Source organism: Eptatretus burgeri, chromosome 2, assembly GCF_056783735.1.
Source record: "Eptatretus burgeri isolate ZD-2024b chromosome 2, Ebu_testis_v1, whole genome shotgun sequence".
In the NCBI taxonomy this organism is placed as follows: Eukaryota; Metazoa; Chordata; class Myxini; order Myxiniformes; family Myxinidae; genus Eptatretus; species Eptatretus burgeri.
Window position 1 is genome coordinate 156,265,895 of NC_140962.1, and position 20,000 is coordinate 156,285,894.

General features: G+C 39.8%; 1 protein-coding gene and 1 long non-coding RNA gene across 6 annotated transcripts in view; one reads left to right on the top strand and one right to left on the bottom strand.

The window, feature by feature from the left end:
• LOC147033655 (tubulin alpha chain-like) overlaps positions 1–20,000 on the top strand; it is a 497,880-nt gene that overhangs the window by 157,548 nt on the left and 320,332 nt on the right. The window lies entirely within an intron of this gene.
• LOC147033657 (uncharacterized) overlaps positions 1–20,000 on the bottom strand; it is a 45,443-nt gene that overhangs the window by 15,943 nt on the left and 9,500 nt on the right. The window contains exons 1-3 of one of the 4 annotated variants that reach the window (XR_015055587.1): positions 7,863–8,196; positions 7,548–7,747; positions 356–460 (exon numbers count right to left, since the gene is read on the bottom strand). This is a non-coding gene — a long non-coding RNA (uncharacterized LOC147033657). Of the gene's footprint in view, positions 1–139; positions 461–7,547; positions 7,748–7,862; positions 8,197–20,000 lie in introns of those variants that run through there. The other 3 variants (XR_015055586.1, XR_015055588.1, XR_015055589.1) reach the window with 3 other exon arrangements.

The window sequence follows — 20,000 nt, forward strand, 5'->3', positions numbered from 1 at the left end:
GGTAACAAATGACTAACTCTGACAGATCCCTATGACATTTCAATGTAACCTAAGTGGAACACACGGACCATATTACATGGACAATACTACACTTACCATGGCCTAGCTGTGGATCCCCTCCCCCTTCCACATAACAGTATTATTACTTTAGAAATACATTTATTGTCAAAGCGACAACGGAATTTCAAATGACCAAGGATAATTATTATTTACCGATATACACATTTTTTTACTGCAAATAAAAATTACGAACGTTTCACCTCTCGTGCTATAGCTGTGAAAACAAGCGGAATGCTCATGAAATCAAAACAAATTCAGATACGTGAAGTAAAAGTTTTGGACATAATAAAATCACCTTTCCAGAGTGGAAAAAAATGGTGAATGGCACTAACACTGAAATTGCATGTGGTCCCTTTCAGTGACGAATGTGACGTCACTTCCGTGAATGTGAGAACACTTCCTGCGTGACAGAGAAATAAATACACAGGGAGTTTATATAATGTGATAGGTTAATACACAATATTTTTCTGGAGGTCCATGTATTTACAGAGTACCACGTGTTCATGGTGTAATGTGTATTCATATTAGAGTACCACATGTTCATGGTGTAATGTGTATTCATATTAGAGTACCACATGTTCATGGTGTAATGTGTATTCATGTTAGAGTACCACATGTTCATGGTGTAATGTGTATTCATATTAGAGTACCACGTGTTCATGGTGTAATGTGTATTCATGTTAGAGTAACACATGTTCATGGTGTAATGTGTATTCATGTTAGAGTACCACGTGTTCATGGTGTAATGTGTATTCATATTAGAGTACCACGTGTTCATGGTGTAATGTGTATTCATGTTAGAGTACCACGTGTTCATGGTGTAATGTGTATTCATGTTAGAGTACCACATGTTCATGGTGTAATGTGTATTCATGTTAGAGTACCACGTGTTCATGGTGTAATGTGTATTCATGTTAGAGTACCACGTGTTCATGGTGTAATGTGTATTTATAGAGTACCACGTGTTCATGGTGTAATGTGTATTTATAGAGTACCACATGTTCATGGTGTAATGTGTATTCATAATAGAGTACCACATGTTCGTGGTGTAATGTGTATTGATGGTGTAATGTGTATTCATATTAGAGTACCACGTGTTCATGGTGTAATGTGTATTCATAATAGAGTACCACATGTTCGTGGTGTAATGTGTATTGATGGTGTAATGTGTATTCATGTTAGAGTACCACATGTTCATGGTGTAATGTGTATTCATATTAAAGTACCACATGTTCATGGTGTAATGTGTATTCATGTGAGAGTACCACATGTTCATGGTGTAATGTGTATTCATGTTAGAGTACCACATGTTCATGGTGTAATGTGTATTCATGTTAGAGTACCACATGTTCATGGTGTAATGTGTATTCATATTAGAGTACCACGTGTTCATGGTGTAATGTGTATTCATGTTAGAGTACCACGTGTTCATGGTGTAATGTGTATTCATGTTAGAGTACCACGTGTTCATGGTGTAATGTGTATTCAAGTTAGAGTACCACGTGTTCATGGTGTAATGTGTATTCATGTTAGAGTACCACATGTTCATGGTGTAATGTGTATTCATGTTAGAGTACCACGTGTTCATGGTGTAATGTGTATTCATGTTAGAGTACCACGTGTTCATGGTGTAATGTGTATTCATGTTAGAGTACCACGTGTTCATGGTGTAATGTGTATTCATGTTAGAGTACCACGTGTTCATGGTGTAATGTGTATTCATGTTAGAGTACCACGTGTTCATGGTGTAATGTGTATTCATGTTAGAGTACCACATGTTCATGGTGTAATGTGTATTCATGTTAGAGTAGCACGTGTTCATGGTGTAATGTGTATTCATGTTAGAGTACCACATGTTCATGGTGTAATGTGCATTCATGTTAGAGTACCACGTGTTCATGGTGTAATGTGTATTCATGTTAGAGTACCACATGTTCATGGTGTAATGTGTATTCATGTTAGAGTACCACGTGTTCATGGTGTAATGTGTATTCATGTTAGAGTACCACGTGTTCATGGTGTAATGTGTATTCATGTTAGAGTACCACATGTTCATGGTGTAATGTGTATTCATGTTAGAGTACGTGTTCATGGTGTAATGTGTATTCACATTAGAGTACCACATGTTCGTGGTGTAATGTGTATTCATGTTAGAGTACCACATGTTCATGGTGTAATGTGTATTCATGTTAGAGTACCACGTGTTCATGGTGTAATGTGTCTTCATATTAGAGTACCACATGTTCATGGTGTAATGTGTATTCATGTTAGAGTACCACGTGTTCATGGTGTAATGTGTATTCATGTTAGAGTACCACATGTTCATGGTGTAATGTGTATTCATGTTAGAGTACCACATGTTCATGGTGTAATGTGTATTCATGTTAGAGTACCACATGTTCATGGTGTAATGTGTATTCATGTTAGAGTACCACATGTTCATGGTGTAATGTGTCTTCATATTAGAGTACCACTTGTTCATGGTGTAATGTGTATTCATTTTAGAGTACCACGTATTCATGGTGTAATGTGTATTCATGTAAGAGTACCACATGTTCATGGTGTAATGTGTATTCATATTAGAGTACCACGTGTTCATGGTGTAATGTGTATTCATATTTGAGTACCACGTGTTCATGGTGTAATGTGTATTCATGTTAGAGTACCACATGTTCATGGTGTAATGTATATTCATATTAGAGTACCACGTGTTCATGGTGTAATGTGTATTCATATTAGAGTACCACATGTTCATGGTGTAATGTATATTCATATTAGAGTACCATGTGTTCATGGTGTAATGTATATTCATATTTGAGTACCACGTGTTCATGGTGTAATGTGTATTCATATTAGAGTACCACGTGTTCATGGTGTAATGTATATTCATATTCGAGTACCACGTGTTCATGGTGTAATGTGTATTCATATTAGAGTACCACGTGTTCATGGTGTAATGTGTATTCATGTTAGAGTACCACATGTTCATGGTGTAATGTATATTCATATTAGAGTACCACGTGTTCATGGTGTAATGTGTATTCATATTAGAGTACCACGTGTTCATGGTGTAATGTGTATTCATATTAGAGTACCACGTGTTCATGGTGTAATGTGTATTCATATTAGAGTACCACGTGTTCATGGTGTAATGTGTATTCATATTAGAGTACCACGTGTTCATGGTGTAATGTGTATTCATGTTAGAGTACCACATGTTCATGGTGTAATGTGTATTCATGTTAGAGTACCACATGTTCATGGTGTAATGTGTATTCATGTAAGAGTACCACGTGTTCATGGTGTAATGTGTATTCATATTAGAGTACCACGTGTTCATGGTGTAATGTGTATTCATGTTAGAGTACCACATGTTCATGGTGTAATGTGTATTCATGTTAGAGTACCACATGTTCATGGTGTAATGTGTATTCATATTAGAGTACCACGTGTTCATGGTGTAATGTGTATTCATGTTAGAGTACCACGTGTTCGTGGTGTAATGTGTATTCATGTTAGAGTACCACATGTTCATGGTGTAATGTGTATTCATGTTAGAGTACCACATGTTCATGGTGTAATGTGTATTCATGTTAGAGTACCACATGTTCATGGTGTAATGTGTATTCATGTTAGAGTACCACGTGTTCATGGTGTAATGTGTATTCATGTTAGAGTACCACGTGTTCATGGTGTAATGTGTATTCATGTTAGAGTACCACATGTTCATGGTGTAATGTGTATTCATGTTAGAGTACCACGTGTTCATGGTGTAATGTTTATTCATATTAAAGTACCACATGTTCATGGTGTAAAGTGTATTCATATTAAAGTACCACGTGTTCATGGTGTAATGTGTATTCATGTTAGAGTAGCACATGTTCATGGTGCAATGTGTATTCATGTTAGAGTACCACGTGTTCATGGTGTAATGTGTATTCATGTTAGAGTACCACGTGTTCATGGTGTAATGTGTATTCATGTTAGAGTACCACGTGTTCATGGTGTAATGTGTATTCATGTTAGAGTACCACGTGTTCATGGTGTAATGTGTATTCATGTTAGAGTACCACGTGTTCATGGTGTAATGTGTATTCATGTTAGAGCATATTAAAGTACCACGTGTTCATGGTGAAATGTGTATTCATGTTAGAGTACCACATGTTCATGGTGTAATGTGTATTCATGTTAGAGTACAACATGCTCATGGTGTAATGTGTATTTATGTTAGAGTACCACGTGTTCATGGTGTAATGTGTATTCATGTTAGAGTACCACGTGTTCATGGTATAATGTGTATTCATGTTAGAGTACCACGTGTTCATGGTATAATGTGTATTCATGTTAGAGTACCACGTGTTTATGGTGTAATGTGTATTCATGTTAGAGTACCACATTTTCATGGTGTAATGTGTATTCATGTTAGAGTACCACGTGTTCATGGTGTAATGTGTATTCATATTAGAGTACCACATGTTCATGGTGTAATGTGTATTCATGTTAGAGTACCACATGTTCATGGTGTAATGTGTATTCATGTTAGAGTACCATATGTTCATGGTGTAATGTGTATTCATGTTAGAGTACCACGTGTTCATGGTGTAATGTGTATTCATGTTAGAGTACCACGTGTTCATGGTGTAATGTGTATTTATGTTAGAGTACCACGTGTTCATGGTGTAATGTGTATTCATGTTAGAGTAGCACATGTTCATGGTGTAATGTGTATTCATATTAAAGTACCACGTGTTCATGGTGAAATGTGTATTCATGTTAGAGTACCACATGTTCATGGTGTAATGTGTATTCATGTTAGAGTAGCACATGTTCATGGTGCAATGTGTATTCATGTTAGAGTACCACGTGTTCATGGTGTAATGTGTATTCATGTTAGAGTACCACGTGTTCATGGTGTAATGTGTATTCATGTTAGAGTACCACGTGTTCATGGTGTAATGTGTATTCATGTTAGAGTACCACGTGTTCATGGTGTAATGTGTATTCATGTTAGAGTACCACGTGTTCATGGTGTAATGTGTATTCATGTTAGAGTACCACGTGTTCATGTTAGAGTACCACGTGTTCATGGTGTAATGTGTATTCATGTTAGAATACCACGTGTTCATGGTGTAATGTGTATTCATGTTAGAGTACCACGTGTTCATGGTGTAATGTGTATTCATGTTAGAGTACCACGTGTTCGTGGTGTAATGTGTATTCATGTTAGAGTACCACGTGTTCATGGTGTAATGTGTATTCATGTTAGAGTACCACGTGTTCGTGGTGTAATGTGTATTCATGTTAGAGTACCACGTGTTCATGGTGTAATGTGTATTCATGTTAGAGTACCACGTGTTCGTGGTGTAATGTGTATTCATGTTAGAGTACCACATGTTCATGGTGTAATGTGTATTCATGTTAGAGTACCACATGTTCATGGTGTAATGTGTATTCATGTTAGAGTACCACATGTTCATGGTGTAATGTGTATTCATGTTAGAGTACCACATGTTCATGGTGTAATGTGTATTCATGTTAGAGTACCACGTGTTCATGGTGTAATGTGTATTCATGTTAGAGTACCACGTGTTCATGGTGTAATGTGTATTCATATTAAAGTACCACATATTCATGGTGTAAAGTGTATTCATATTAAAGTACCACGTGTTCATGGTGTAATGTGTATTCATGTTAGAGTACCACATGTTCATGGTGTAATGTGTATTCATGTTAGAGTACCACGTGTTCATGGTGTAATGTGTATTCATGTTAGAGTACCACGTGTTCATGGTGTAATGTGTATTCATGTTAGAGTACCACGTGTTCATGGTGTAATGTGTATTCATGTTAGAGTACCACGTGTTCATGGTGTAATGTGTATTCATGTTAGAGTACCACGTGTTCATGGTGTAATGTGTATTCATGTTAGAGTACCACGTGTTCATGGTGTAATGTGTATTCATGTTAGAGTACCACGTGTTCATGGTGTAATGTGTATTCATGTTAGAGTACCACGTGTTCATGGTGTAATGTGTATTCATGTTAGAATACCACGTGTTCATGGTGTAATGTGTATTCATGTTAGAGTACCACGTGTTCATGGTGTAATGTGTATTCATGTTAGAGTACCACGTGTTCGTGGTGTAATGTGTATTCATGTTAGAGTACCACGTGTTCATGGTGTAATGTGTATTCATGTTAGAGTACCACGTGTTCGTGGTGTAATGTGTATTCATGTTAGAGTACCACGTGTTCATGGTGTAATGTGTATTCATGTTAGAGTACCACGTGTTCATGGTGTAATGTGTATTCATGTTAGAGTACCACGTGTTCATGGTGTAATGTGTATTCATGTTAGAGTACCACATGTTCATGGTGTAATGTGTATTCATGTTAGAGTACCACGTGTTCATGGTGTAATGTGTATTCATGTTAGAATACCACGTGTTCATGGTGTAATGTGTATTCATGTTAGAGTACCATGTGTTCGTGGTGTAATGTGTATTCATGTTAGAGTACCACGTGTTCATGGTGTAATGTGAATTCATGTTAGAGTACCACGTGTTCATGGTGTAATGTGTATTCATGTTAGAGTACCACGTGTTCGTGGTGTAATGTGTATTCATGTTAGAGTACCACGTGTTCGTGGTGTAATGTGTATTCATGTTAGAGTACCACGTGTTCGTGGAGTAATGTGTATTCATGTTAGAGTACCACGTGTTCGTGGTGTAATGTGTATTCATGTTAGAGTACCACGTGTTCGTGGTGTAATGTGTATTCATGTTAGAGTACCACGTGTTCGTGGTGTAATGTGTATTCATGTTAGAGTACCACATGTTCATGGTGTAATGTGTATTCATGTTAGAGTACCACGTGTTCGTGGTGTAATGTGTATTCATGTTAGAGTACCATATGTTCATGGTTTAATGTGTATTCATGTTAGAGTACCACGTGTTCATGGTGTAATGTGTATTCATGTTAGAGTACCACATGTTCATGGTGTAATGTGTATTCATGTTAGAGTACCACGTGTTCATGGTGTAATGTGTATTCATGTTAGAGTACCATATGTTCATGGTGTAATGTGTATTCATGTTAGAGTACCACGTGTTCATGGTGTAATGTGTATTCATGTTAGAGTACCACGTGTTCATGGTGTAATGTGTATTCATGTTAGAGTACCACGTGTTCATGGTGTAATGTGTATTTATATTAGAGTACCACGTGTTCATGGTGTAATGTGTATTCATGTTAGAGTACCACGTGTTCATGGTGTAATGTGTATTCATGTTAGAGTACCACGTGTTCATGGTGTAATGTGTATTCATGTTAGAGTACCACGTGTTCATGGTGTAATGTGTATTTATATTAGAGTACCACGTGTTCATGGTGTAATGTGTATTCATGTTAGAGTACCACGTGTTCATGGTGTAATGTGTATTCATGTTAGAGTACCACGTGTTCATGAAAGGTGGTAGTGAACTTACCTTTGAGCTGTCTGCTGTGGGTTCGACTCCAGATCGGACTGTAAACTCTCAGACTGGAGCTTCGCAAACGGGACGAATGATTGAACACAAGTTCTTCAAATGCACGTTAAGCCGGGCGTCCCGTCTGCCGGAATCGGTCTCTGGACGTTAAAGATCCCACGTTGTCTTTCGCGAAGAGAAGGCGAGTCATTGCCGGCATTCTGGAAGAAAAAAAACAACAAATCCCAGTCACAAATGGACACGAAGCGTCCCTAACGTACGAACAGGGTATATGTGTACGCCGAACACACGTGTACGTTCTTGTCCTGCACTGACCCTGTTGCAGAACCTCCTTCGCCTTGCGGAAGCCACTCCAACACAAAGGTCACAATGAAGAGGACACCATTGTCTTGAGTGTCACGTGACGCATTCTGTGCCAACGCTGCAGTGTTATCTCAGTGAGTCATTAGATAAATATTATCCACGTCCTCACCGATGATAACGGACGTGTGCTGCTTGCGGTGGTCGTACCGAGGTGAAGGAAAGTTGGGATGGAAAGCCTTGTAATGGCTAAACCTTTTGGGTTGGAATCCGGATCAGAAAATGGGATCCCGACTTTTCAACCTCCGTGCTGATACCGTGCCGTCCTGGTGTGTATCCACCTGGATTACCTTCCTGGTGTCTCCCCAACTAAAACACCTGGTTTCCAAAATAACTGCAACTTTGTTGCCACCACCTCGAACACCTGGTGTGGATCCACCTGGATTACCTTCCTGGTGTCTCCCCAACTAAAACACCTGGTTTCCAAAATAACTGCAACTTTGTTGCCACCACCTCGAACACCTGGTGTGTATCCACCTGGATTACCTTCCTGGTGTCTCCCCAACTAAAACACCTGGTTTCCAAAATAACTGCAACTTTGTCGCCACCATCTCGAACACCTGGTATGTATCCACCTGGATTACCTTCCTGGTGTCCCCCAACTAAAACACCTGGTTTCCAAAATAACTGCAACTTTGTTGCCACCACCTCGAACACCTGGTGTGTATCCACCTGGATTACCTTCCTGGTGTCTCCCCAACTAAAACACCTGGTTTCCAAAATAAGTGCAACTTTGTCGCCACCACCTCGAACACCTGGTGTGTATCCACCTGGATTACCTTCCTGGTGTCCCCCAACTAAAACACCTGGTTTCCAAAATAACTGCAACTTTGTTGCCACCACCTCGAACACCTGGTGTGGATCCACCTGGATTACCTTCCTGGTGTCTCCCCAACTAAAACACCTGGTTTCCAAAATAAGTGCAACTTTGTCGCCACCAGCTCGAACACCTGGTGTGTATCCACCTGGATCACCTTGTCTCCACAATGACTGTTGGATGCTCACCTTGGGGTGCATGACCCTAAAATTAAACACCTGGCTCGCACGTCCAACCTCCACCAACTCGAACAGTTCAACAAATACTCAGAAACCTTTGACGTGATGATTGAGCTTGGTCCGTGAGACTTCTCACTGAGCGCACACCTTCACTGCGGTGCGGACTCGTCCGTGTCTGATTGGTCTGTTCGCGTCACGTGATCTCGGACTGTTTACCTCCTCCCCGTGCAGGTCACGGGTCGTGACCTTTCCTTGGAACAAAATATTTTTCACAAAGTTCGAGAATGCATGCTGATACGAAGTTAGACAAACTCGGCCGTTAGTGTCGGACAACGTTTGGACAAACAATCACTGAGCTGCAGACAAATCGTTCTTGGTGAAAGATAACACACACAGGTCAACACAGTCACAGCGATTGATACACTCGATCTGAAATTGGTTTGTGTCCGTTCGAAGATCACCATGTGGTGGGGGTTCGCATGGGACTGCTGCAGCGGTTAAAGAGCAGGAAGGTTCCGAGCAAGTGAAAGCGTTGAACGAGCCACGATTGCGACCTCGAGTTGTGATGTGAACGATGTCGTGGGATCCAAAAGTCAGTGTAAGCAGAAGAGACGGCCAGCTTGGTTTTTACCACCGAAGCAATGTATACCCCGCAATGCAGCGCCCCCTGTTGGCACCGCACCCGCAGATGGGAGTTGAACCCAAGACCAAACCAACGGCAAATGTGCGACCATCAGAGGGGCAACCTGCTAGTTCCAGGGTCGATAGGGCATTACAAAGCCTGGATCATCACATCCAGGGTCATCACATCCAGGGTCATTACATACCCTTCTTGGGGTTGATATGTCATGCAGACCGTGAGGCCTCCTTTTGGTTCATGATCCATGCCTATGGTGTTGTCTTCTTTGGGTAGATGGTCCACCAGACAGTGGGGCCTAGTTTTATGGATATTCACCCCCACCAACTACCCCGGCCCCTCTCACCCACTGCCCGCGTTCCCAAAAACCGGCAAGACATTCCTGCTGGCAAAGAGAAAACAATTCCGATAATTGTTAGTCCGAGTCGTCACTGGAGAGCTGTCCCTTTGACCCCTCAAGGGGCCATTAAACAGTACAACGCACGTCCCAGGCTGAGCCCACATTCCTGGGCCGTGATCTGTGCGCTCTGTTTGTGAAAGACGATCGAAGGGAATGGGGAAGTTTCTTCCAAGGGATCCTTCTTTAGAATTCGTCCGCTCATCGACCGCTCTTCCTTTAAGACCTCCGAGCCACAGAGAATCGGTCATCACGTGGTGTTACCTTTCTGCGGCCTTCCTCGAATTTGCGATTAACGTTCAATTTGGGAGGAGGAGGTGGAAGAGTGAGGAATTTGAGATGGAGGAACAGAATACAGAATGATCGGTGGTTGGAAGGAGGGTCTGACTCGAACAGAATTCCTCAAACTCGTCTGATTGGCAGCTCAAGGGTCTTGAGGGCCCCGAATTCCTTCAGCCCCCTCCATGTTGGGCCCCCAATGACTGTCTCGTGCAGTTATTGTAACAATGGATGAGTTAAACAGGCGTCCGACTCAGAGGGTGATGGTCCGTGAGTGTGTGTGCCCTCTCTTTACAAGGAAATATTACTCAAGAATGGGAAATCAAACAGGAAAGACCGTGCAGCCTGCTGGACCTGCGATCTATTCCCAAATGACCTTTGATGTGGTTTTATTCCGCCCCCTAGCTCCTCCTCCTCCTCCTCCTCCTCCTCCTCCTCCTCCTCCTCCTACTCTCCCCCCACGTGTTCACTTGAACATAAACGACCCTCACATCACCACGTGCTGGGCCATGTGGATAACGGTCACACTGGGTGTGGGTTTCACGTGCATTCACTTTCTCATCCACGAGGAGGTGCGAAGGGAAGTGCTCAGCAAAACACGGCAGGGCCGAGCACAGCGATGGAACTGGATGTTCGATTGAACACGACGTGCAGTCATCTCGTGGCACGCGCCGAGTCACATGGTCAGGATCGGGAACATCGTCAGGATCGGTCCCTTCTTCTTCTTCTTTCGGCTGCTCCCGTTAGGGGTCGCCACAGCGGATCATCCGTATGATCCGCATAGTGATTTGGCACATGTTTTACGCCGGATGCCCTTCCTGACGCAACCCTGGTCGCCTCTTACGACACAGGGATATGGTACACCTATTTTAACCGGGGTATACACCGGCCCAGTATACTGGTACTCATTTCGCCGACCTCGGAAGGATGACAGGCTGAGTCAACCCCATCCATCCATCGGGACCATACTCCATGCAGAGTGTTGGTGCTGCCTAAGCAGTCTCCTTGGCTATTGGACACAATCCTGGACGGGTCGCCACTCCGACACAGGATACCAGCATGCTGGCACTCATTTTGCCGACCTCGGAAGGATGACAGGCAGAGTCAACCCCCTGGTGTATTAATTCAGTGGCCCAACGGGGCTTGAACTCAGGACCTCTTGGATCCCAAGCCGCTGCCCTAACCACTGCGCCAACACCAGGCTTATAATCGGTTATAATGGTCAGGATCGGTACCATGATCTTTATAATCCAAACATGGTCAGGATCGGTACCATGGTCTTTATAATCCAAACATGGTCTTTATAATCCAAACATGGTCAGGATCAGTAACATGGTCTTTATAATCCAAACATGGTCAGGATTGGTACCATGATCTTTTTAATCTCAACATGGTCATTAACGGTAACATGGTCTTTATAATCCAAACCTGGTCAGGATCAGTACCATGGTCTTTATAATCCAAACATGGTCTGGATCGGTACCATGGTCTTTATAATCCAAACCTGGTCTGGATCGGTACCATGGTCTTTATAATCCAAACCTGGTCAGGATCAGTACCATGGTCTTTATAATCCAAACATGGTCAGGATCGGTACCATGGTCTTGATAATCCAAACATGGTCAGAATCGCTAACATGGTCTTTATAATCCAAACATGGTCTGGATCGGTACCATGGTCTTTATAATCCAAACATGGTCAGGATCGGTACCATGGTCTTTATAATCCAAACATGGTCAGGATCGGTACCATGGTCTTTATAATCCAAACATGGTCGGGATCGGTACCATGGTCTTTGTAATCCAAACATGGTCAGGATCGGTACCATGGTCTTTATAATCCAAACATGGTCAGGATCGGGAACATGGTCTTTATCATCCAAACATGGGCAGGATCGGTACCATGGTCTTTATAATCCAAACATGGTCAGGATCAGTACCATGATCTTTATAATCCAAACATGGTCAGGATCAGTACCATGGTCTTTATAATCCAAACCTGGTCAGGATCAGTACCATGGTCTTTATAATCCAAACATGGTCAGGATCAGTACCATGATCTTTATAATCCAAACATGGTCATGATCAGTACCATGGTCTTTATAATCCAAACATGGTCTTTATAATCCAAACATGGTCAGGATCGGTAACATGGTCTTTATAATCCAAACATGGTCAGGATCGGTACCATGGTCTTTATAATCCAAACATGGTCTTTATAATCCAAACATGGTCATTAATGGTAACATGGTCTTTAAAACCAGATATGCTCATAATCGGTAGCATGGTCTTTATAATCCAAATATAGTCAGGATCGGTACCATGGCCTTTTTAATCCAAACATGTTCATGATCGGTACCATGGTCTTTATAATCCAAACATGGTCAGGATCGGTACCATGGTCTTTACAATCCAAACATGGTCATGATCGGTAACATGGACTTTTTAATCTAAAAATGGTCATTTACGGTGACGTGGTCTTTAAATCCAAATATGCTCATGATCGGTAGCATGGTCTTTATAATCCAAACATAGTCAGGATCGGTACCATGGTCTTTTTAATCCAAACATGGTCATGATCGGTACCATGGTCTTTTTAATATAAACATGGTCATGATCGGTACCATGGTCTTTATAATCCAAACATGGTCAGGATCGGTACCATGGTCTTTATAATCCAAACATGGTCAGGATCGGTAACATGGTCTTTATAATCCAAACATGGTCATGATCGGTACCATGGTCTTTTTAATCTAAACATGGTCATTAACGGTAACATGGTCTTTATAATCCAAATATGGTCATGATCGGTACCATGGTCTTTTTAATCTAAACATGGTCATTAACGGTAACATGGTCTTTATAATCCAAACATGGTCATGATCGGTACCATGGTCTTTTTAATCTAAACATGGTCATTAACGGTAACATGGTCTTTATAATCCAAACATGGTCATGATCGGTACCATGGTCTTTTTAATCTAAACATGGTCATTAACGGTAACATGGTCTTTATAATCCAAATATGGTCATGATCGGTAGCATGGTCTTTATAATCCAAACATAGTCAGGATCGGTACCATGGTCTTTTTAATCCAAACATGGTCATGATCGGTACCATGGTCTTTTTAATCTAAACATTTTCATGATCGGTACCATGGCCTTCGTAATCCAAACATGGTCATTAACGGTACCATGGTCTTTATAATCTAAACATGGTCATTAACGGAACCATGGTCTTTGTAATCTAATCATGGTCATTAACGGTACCATGGTCTTTTTAATCTAAACATTTTCATGATCGGTACCATGGCCTTATTAATCCAAACATGGTCATTAACGGTACCATGGTCTTTATAATCTAAACATGGTCATTAACGGAACCATGGTCTTTGTAATCTAATCATGGTCATTAACGGTACCATGGTCTTTATAATCTAAACATGGTCATTAACGGAACCATGGTCTTTGTAATCTAATCATGGTCATTAACGGTACCATGGTCTTTTTAATCTAAACATGGTCATAATCGGTACCATGGTCTTTTTAATCTAAACATGGTCATGATCGGTACCATGGTCTTTTTAATCTAAACATGGTCATGATCGGTAAAATGGTCTTTTTAATCCAAACATGGTCATGATCGGTACCATGGTCTTTTTAATCCAAACATGGTCATGATCGGTACCATGGTCTTTTTAATCCAAACATGGTCATGATCGGTACCATGGTCTTTTTAATCTGAACATGGTCATGATCGGTACCATGGTCATTTTAATCCAAACATGGTCATGATCGGTAGCATGGTCTTTATAATCCAAACATGGTCATGATTGGTACCATGGTCTTTTTAATTCAAACATGGTCAGGATCGGTACCATGGTGTTTTTAATCCAAACATGGTCAGGATCGGTACCATGGTGTTTTTAATCCAAACATAGTCATGATCGGTACCATGGTGTTTTTAATCTAAACATGGTCAGGATCAGTGGCATGGTCTTTTTCATCCAAAGATGGTCAAGATCAGTGGCCTGGTCTTTTTAATCCAAACATGGTCAGGATCGGTACCATGGTCTTTATAATCCAAACATGGTCAGGATCAGTACCATGGTGTTTTTAATCCAAACATGGTCATGATCGGTTGCATTGTCTTTTTAATCCAAACATGGTCAGGATCCATGACATGGTCTTTTTAATCCAAACATGGTCAGGATCGGTACCGATGTCGCAGTTGGCATCATGTTTTCGGTTTGTCCGTCTGTCCGTCCGTCCGTACGTACATGCAAAATTTTTGTTTTCTCTGTAACCGCTTATCCTATTGAAACAAAATTGAGACCGTCAATCTGACTCATCATGCAGAATTTTTTTTGATAACTGTGACGTCATAGGTCACGTGGGGGTGGCAGCCTTGTTGGAAAAACGGAAAAATTTTGGACCTCTGTATCACCTAAACGGCAAGATGGAAAAAATTGAAACTTGGCACCTGCCAACTTCTCTGCATGGGGAAGAAGATCAAATTCACTCTGACATCATCAGTGAAGTGGTATCCTGATCGAAATTCGATAAGTAGAACGCTGCATTTGATCAGCATGAAAATTTCTGAGTTTCATCTCCGGAAACATGACAACACAGAAAAAAATATTATGACATCATCCGTCACGTTGTTTGGCAGCTCTACTGTTTAAAAAAACCTGAGTGGTGTCAAAGCCACCCAATGCTCGCCTGTTTATATATTTATCGTTTTTAAAAGACTAGTCTAATAATATATTTTTTTTATAAAGCATTGCAGTGAAGTCTGATCCATATAATTTTAAAGCAATATATGTATTTGTATATTGTAATCAGTAAAAAATAGTGTGGTAGATAAAAACATTAGAAAGGAAATAACTTGCACCAAAAACTTTAACATTTTCATGCTCACGCTGACGCTCACGCCGGAGGTATCGCTATAGCTCTCTGTTCTTCGAACAGGCGAGCTAAAAAATGAAAACATGAACATTACAAAATCGTTTCACATCAAGGTGTTCAACTCATCATGACAATATTGAAATAAATATTGACTCATGCTTACCATTTAAAGATAAATCATCATCATCATCATCATCATCATATTAAAATGTTCCACATATATATATATATATATATATATATATATATATATATATATATATATATATATATATATATATATATATATATATATATATATATACAATACATCATAAGCATCAGTTCCAGTTATTGAATACACCCCCCTCTTTTTCATCATCAAAAGTTCCACAGTTTATGCATCATCATCCCAGTTATAAAATGCATCACAACTTAATTACTATGACATTGTGACACGGCAGTTCACACAATAGTTTTTGAGCAAGTACATTTAACTCAAGTGCGAAGCAGGCAACACATCAGTTTACCTAATCCGATGTGACAAAAAGCACAACCTCCTGAACAGTTTCACAGATAAACATAAGAAACATAATAAGTTCCAATTATAGAAACATGCACCCCCTCTTCATCATCAAAAATTCCACAGATCATCATTATTCATTAAGTTCATTAATACAACCCCATAGAGGTTTATGGTCTGAGAAGTACGACTCAAACACCCCCCCCCCCCCCATTCACTTGTTGAATTTGTAATATCGCTGTAAACTTGGTCGATCAATGATCCATAATCTGTAGTTGGTCAACTGATTTTTTGATCACAAGAATCCAAAATGTCAAGAATCGGATTATTCTTCCTTTTCATCAAATCCACATTTAAATCTCCAAGAAGGATTATTTTCGTTGGTTTCCAATGATTAATCCGAGATGTTATGTCTTGTAGAATTGTTTGTAGCCTTTCCATGGTTGTGCTGGGAGATGCATATAGTGCAACAACAACCAGCATTGTCCTGTCAAAATGTTGTGTAGAACGATGATGGTGAATTCAATCCCTGATTGTAGTTGGACAGTCTGAATGTATTTACTTAACAATGGAGAACGTGAATAGACTGCAGTACCTTAGACTGAACGTCTGTCATCCACTGTGAGAGTAAAGGGATACATGTACGAATAGAATCCTGGAATTCGATATGCTTCTATTTCATCTTTGAAATATCTGAAATCTTTGCTTCCACAAACATCACGAGATCTGCAGCAGTATAAAACTGACAAGACTTAATGTCACTGATATGCTTATGTAGAGACCTGACATTGTGAAATACCACATTGAAAGTGTTTTCAGATGTTGAAGACATTTCAAACCAGAGAGCAAATCATGTTACAGTGGCAGCATTATTAATGAACAAGTCGAACTACCATGCAGCATCATTTTTTAAATTATTTGTAATTATGATGGCATCACAGTTATAACAGTGCATGTGCAATGGTATTTGTCAACATTATGCAATAATACATTACCTACTTGCCTTGCCATGAGAAATGCATCTCAAAGAAAAAGTAATATGTAGTGTTTTGACTTCACAAATATTGAGTCTCTGAAAAAGGTGCACCAACAAAATTTATTTCATTTGGACTTCATTGCATCCCTAGTACACATATTAAATGAATGGCAAGCGTCTAGTATAAACAGGCGAGCATTGGGTGGCTTTGACACCAACTTAGAGTGAAATAAAAAAAATTAAAATCATTTGTTAATTTCGACTTCACTACACCAATAGTATACCCCAAAGGAACCTCCATGCTATATATCAGCATCCTAGTACACATATTAAATGAATGGCAAGCTTCTAAATAACTTGCACCAAAAACTTTAACGTTGATGTGCTACAAAAAAGTTAAGTTCAAAACAGGTCAAAAATTTAAAACATTTGAAATTATTTTTTAATTTCAACTTCACTACATCAATAACATACCCCAAAGGAACCTCCATGCCAAATATCAGTATCCTAGTACACATATTAAATGAATGGAAAGCTTCTAAATAACTTGCACCAAAAACTTTAACATTTTCACGCTCACACTGACGCTGACGCTAATGCCGGGGGTATCGCTATAGCTCTCTGTTCTTCGAACAGGCGAGCTACCAGAGTGGTGTCACAGCCACCCAATGCTCGCCTGTTTATACATTTATCGTTTTTAAAAGACTAGTCTAATAATATTTTTTATAAAGCATTGCAGTGAAGTCTGATCCAAATAATTTTAAAGCAATATATGCATTTGTATATTGTAATCAGTAAAAAATAGTGTGGTAGATAAAAACATGAGAAAGGAAATAAGTTGCACCAAAAACTTTAATATTTTCACGCTCACGCTGACGCTGATGCTGATGCTCACGCCGGGGGTAGCGCTTTTGCTCTCTGTTCTTCGAACAGGTGAGCTAAAATATGGAAAATATCCCTCCAGAACCGCTTTACAGATTGAAGTGAAACTGCACACAAATGATCGACGATCCATGCTGAATAAAGTTTGACAACTATGATGTCATTGGTCACATGGCCTGGCAGGCATCTTGGATTTATCCTCAGACCTCGAAAAATCCTCTTCAAAACGGTGGACAGATTGAGGGGAAACTTCACAGACATGTTCCCCATGACTTCCGGTAATAGGTTGATAAAGAATAATTGATGTCACTTGGTTCGGTGGCCATATTGGATTGAAGAAAAATATTAAATAATGTTTTCTCTGGAACCTCTTATCCGATCGAAGCAAAATTTACCAAGTATCATCAAACTATATACCTGCATACAGTGTGGAAATTATTACATTATAGGTCACGTGGTGTGGCAGCCATATTGGATAGAAAAACAAACCTTATCGGATCAAAACAAAACTTCACACAAGTGATCCTTCCCAAAGTCTTTGGCAGAGTCCAAATTTTCAATGCCATTGGTCATGTGGTTTGGCAGCCATGTTAGTTTGAAAACCGAAAATAAAAAAAATCTATTTATCCAAAACTGCTGAACAGATCAATTTGAGTCATGTTGCATTCCATGGAGCAATGGCAGTGAATCACAACTTTAAGTTTTTGCATCGAATGCTGTAGCGATTTCCAAAATATAATTTTTTAATATTTCCCTGGAAACCAATGTGGCTGCCACACCACGTGACTGATGATGTCACTTTAAGTCAAATGTATGCACCAAGGGCAGTGAATCATAACTGCAAAGTCTAGTATTGATCGGTTAAACAGTTTCAGAGAAATAAGTGTTTAATTAATTCTTTAAAACCAACGTGGCTGCCACATCATGTGACTGATGAGATCATTGTTAAATAAAATATTTGTAGTAACAGTAGTGGATCATCACTGCCAAGTCTCGCAGTGAAAGGCTAAGCAGTTTCAGAGAAATATATAATTTTTATATAATCGACTCGGCATGGGGAATATTGGTTGAAAATTTCAACATCAGCGGTTAAACGGTCTCACAGCCATGTTGGACAAAAAGCCTTATCTGATCAACACGAAACTTCAAAGACGTGATCGGCCACTCATTCTGAATTTGATTTGACAAAGAGGACATCATGGGTCAGGTGTCCGATTGAAGCGGGGTTGTAACAAAGCGGGGCGGCATGGTTTTTTTTTTCATCATATAAATTTCACATTTTCACCATCGATGCGACTACTCATGGAGAATGTTTTGGTGATAACTATGACATCATAGGTCACGTGTTGTGGCAGCCATGTTGGAAAAAAAGAAAACTTTGGACCTCTGTATCTCCAAAACCACTCCATGGAAAAAAAAATTAAGCTTGGCACAAGTGATGTACTCCCCATGTGAAACATGGGTGATTTTTTTTGATGATGTCATTCATGGCTTCCTTATGACGTGTTAATTTCATGTCAAATGCTTTATCTGATCAGTATGAAAAACTTTGAGGGTCATCAAGGGCTAAATTGTCATTTGCAAAATCATCGGTGACGTGGTTTGGCAGCCGAATTGCTTTTAACAAAAAACCTTCAAAAATCTTCTCCGTAACGGATGAACAGATCGAGGCAAAACTTTACAGGTCTGATTGCCCATCCATGAGGAACAAAAAGTTCTCCACCTATGACGTCATAAGTCACATGGTTTGGTAGCTATGATTTTTTTGAGGAATAAACATTTTTAAATCTTCTTCTGCAGAACGGCTTGATAGACCGAGGGGAAGCTTCACTTACATGTTCCCCAAGCCTTGGGGATACCAGGGTGTTCACGAATAATTAATTGTTCACATGTTCTGGCACTCCAGCAGCCATATTCGTCTGAACAAAATTAATTTTTTTAAAAAATCTCTCTTGAACCGCTTCATCAATCGATGTGAAACGTCACAGTTATGATCTCGTAGTCATATGGAATATACGTTTTAAATTTCAACATGATCGGACATATGGTCTGGCAGCCAGAATTATCGAATATTATATGTCTGGGTTCAGAGGATATAAATCAAACTTGGTACAAGTATTATAATGATGGAATAATATGGGCGGAGGCATATCTGGTGATGTCGTGACATCAAATGTTGTCATTCCAGTTAATCCTATCATGATTATAATTGGTAATATTGTTGTGGAAATGGCTCCTCGAGGTTAACATTGCTTAGTATAGTTTAGTTTGCTCCTTCATGATGCAGGTAATAGTGTAAGTATAAAATAATTATTAATTGTGATATTAGATATGTATCGCTTATGTAAAATATGGACGATCTCAACCCTCCATAGTGAATGTGTCTAAATCCACAATCCCTTTGAACCCCTTTTTAATGTTCTAACCTTTGCAAATCGATCCCAATATTCTATTAAAATTGTTTTACTCGCTTTTAGGTGCTAGCTGGGTGGGAAATGTCATGGCAGACAACCGTCT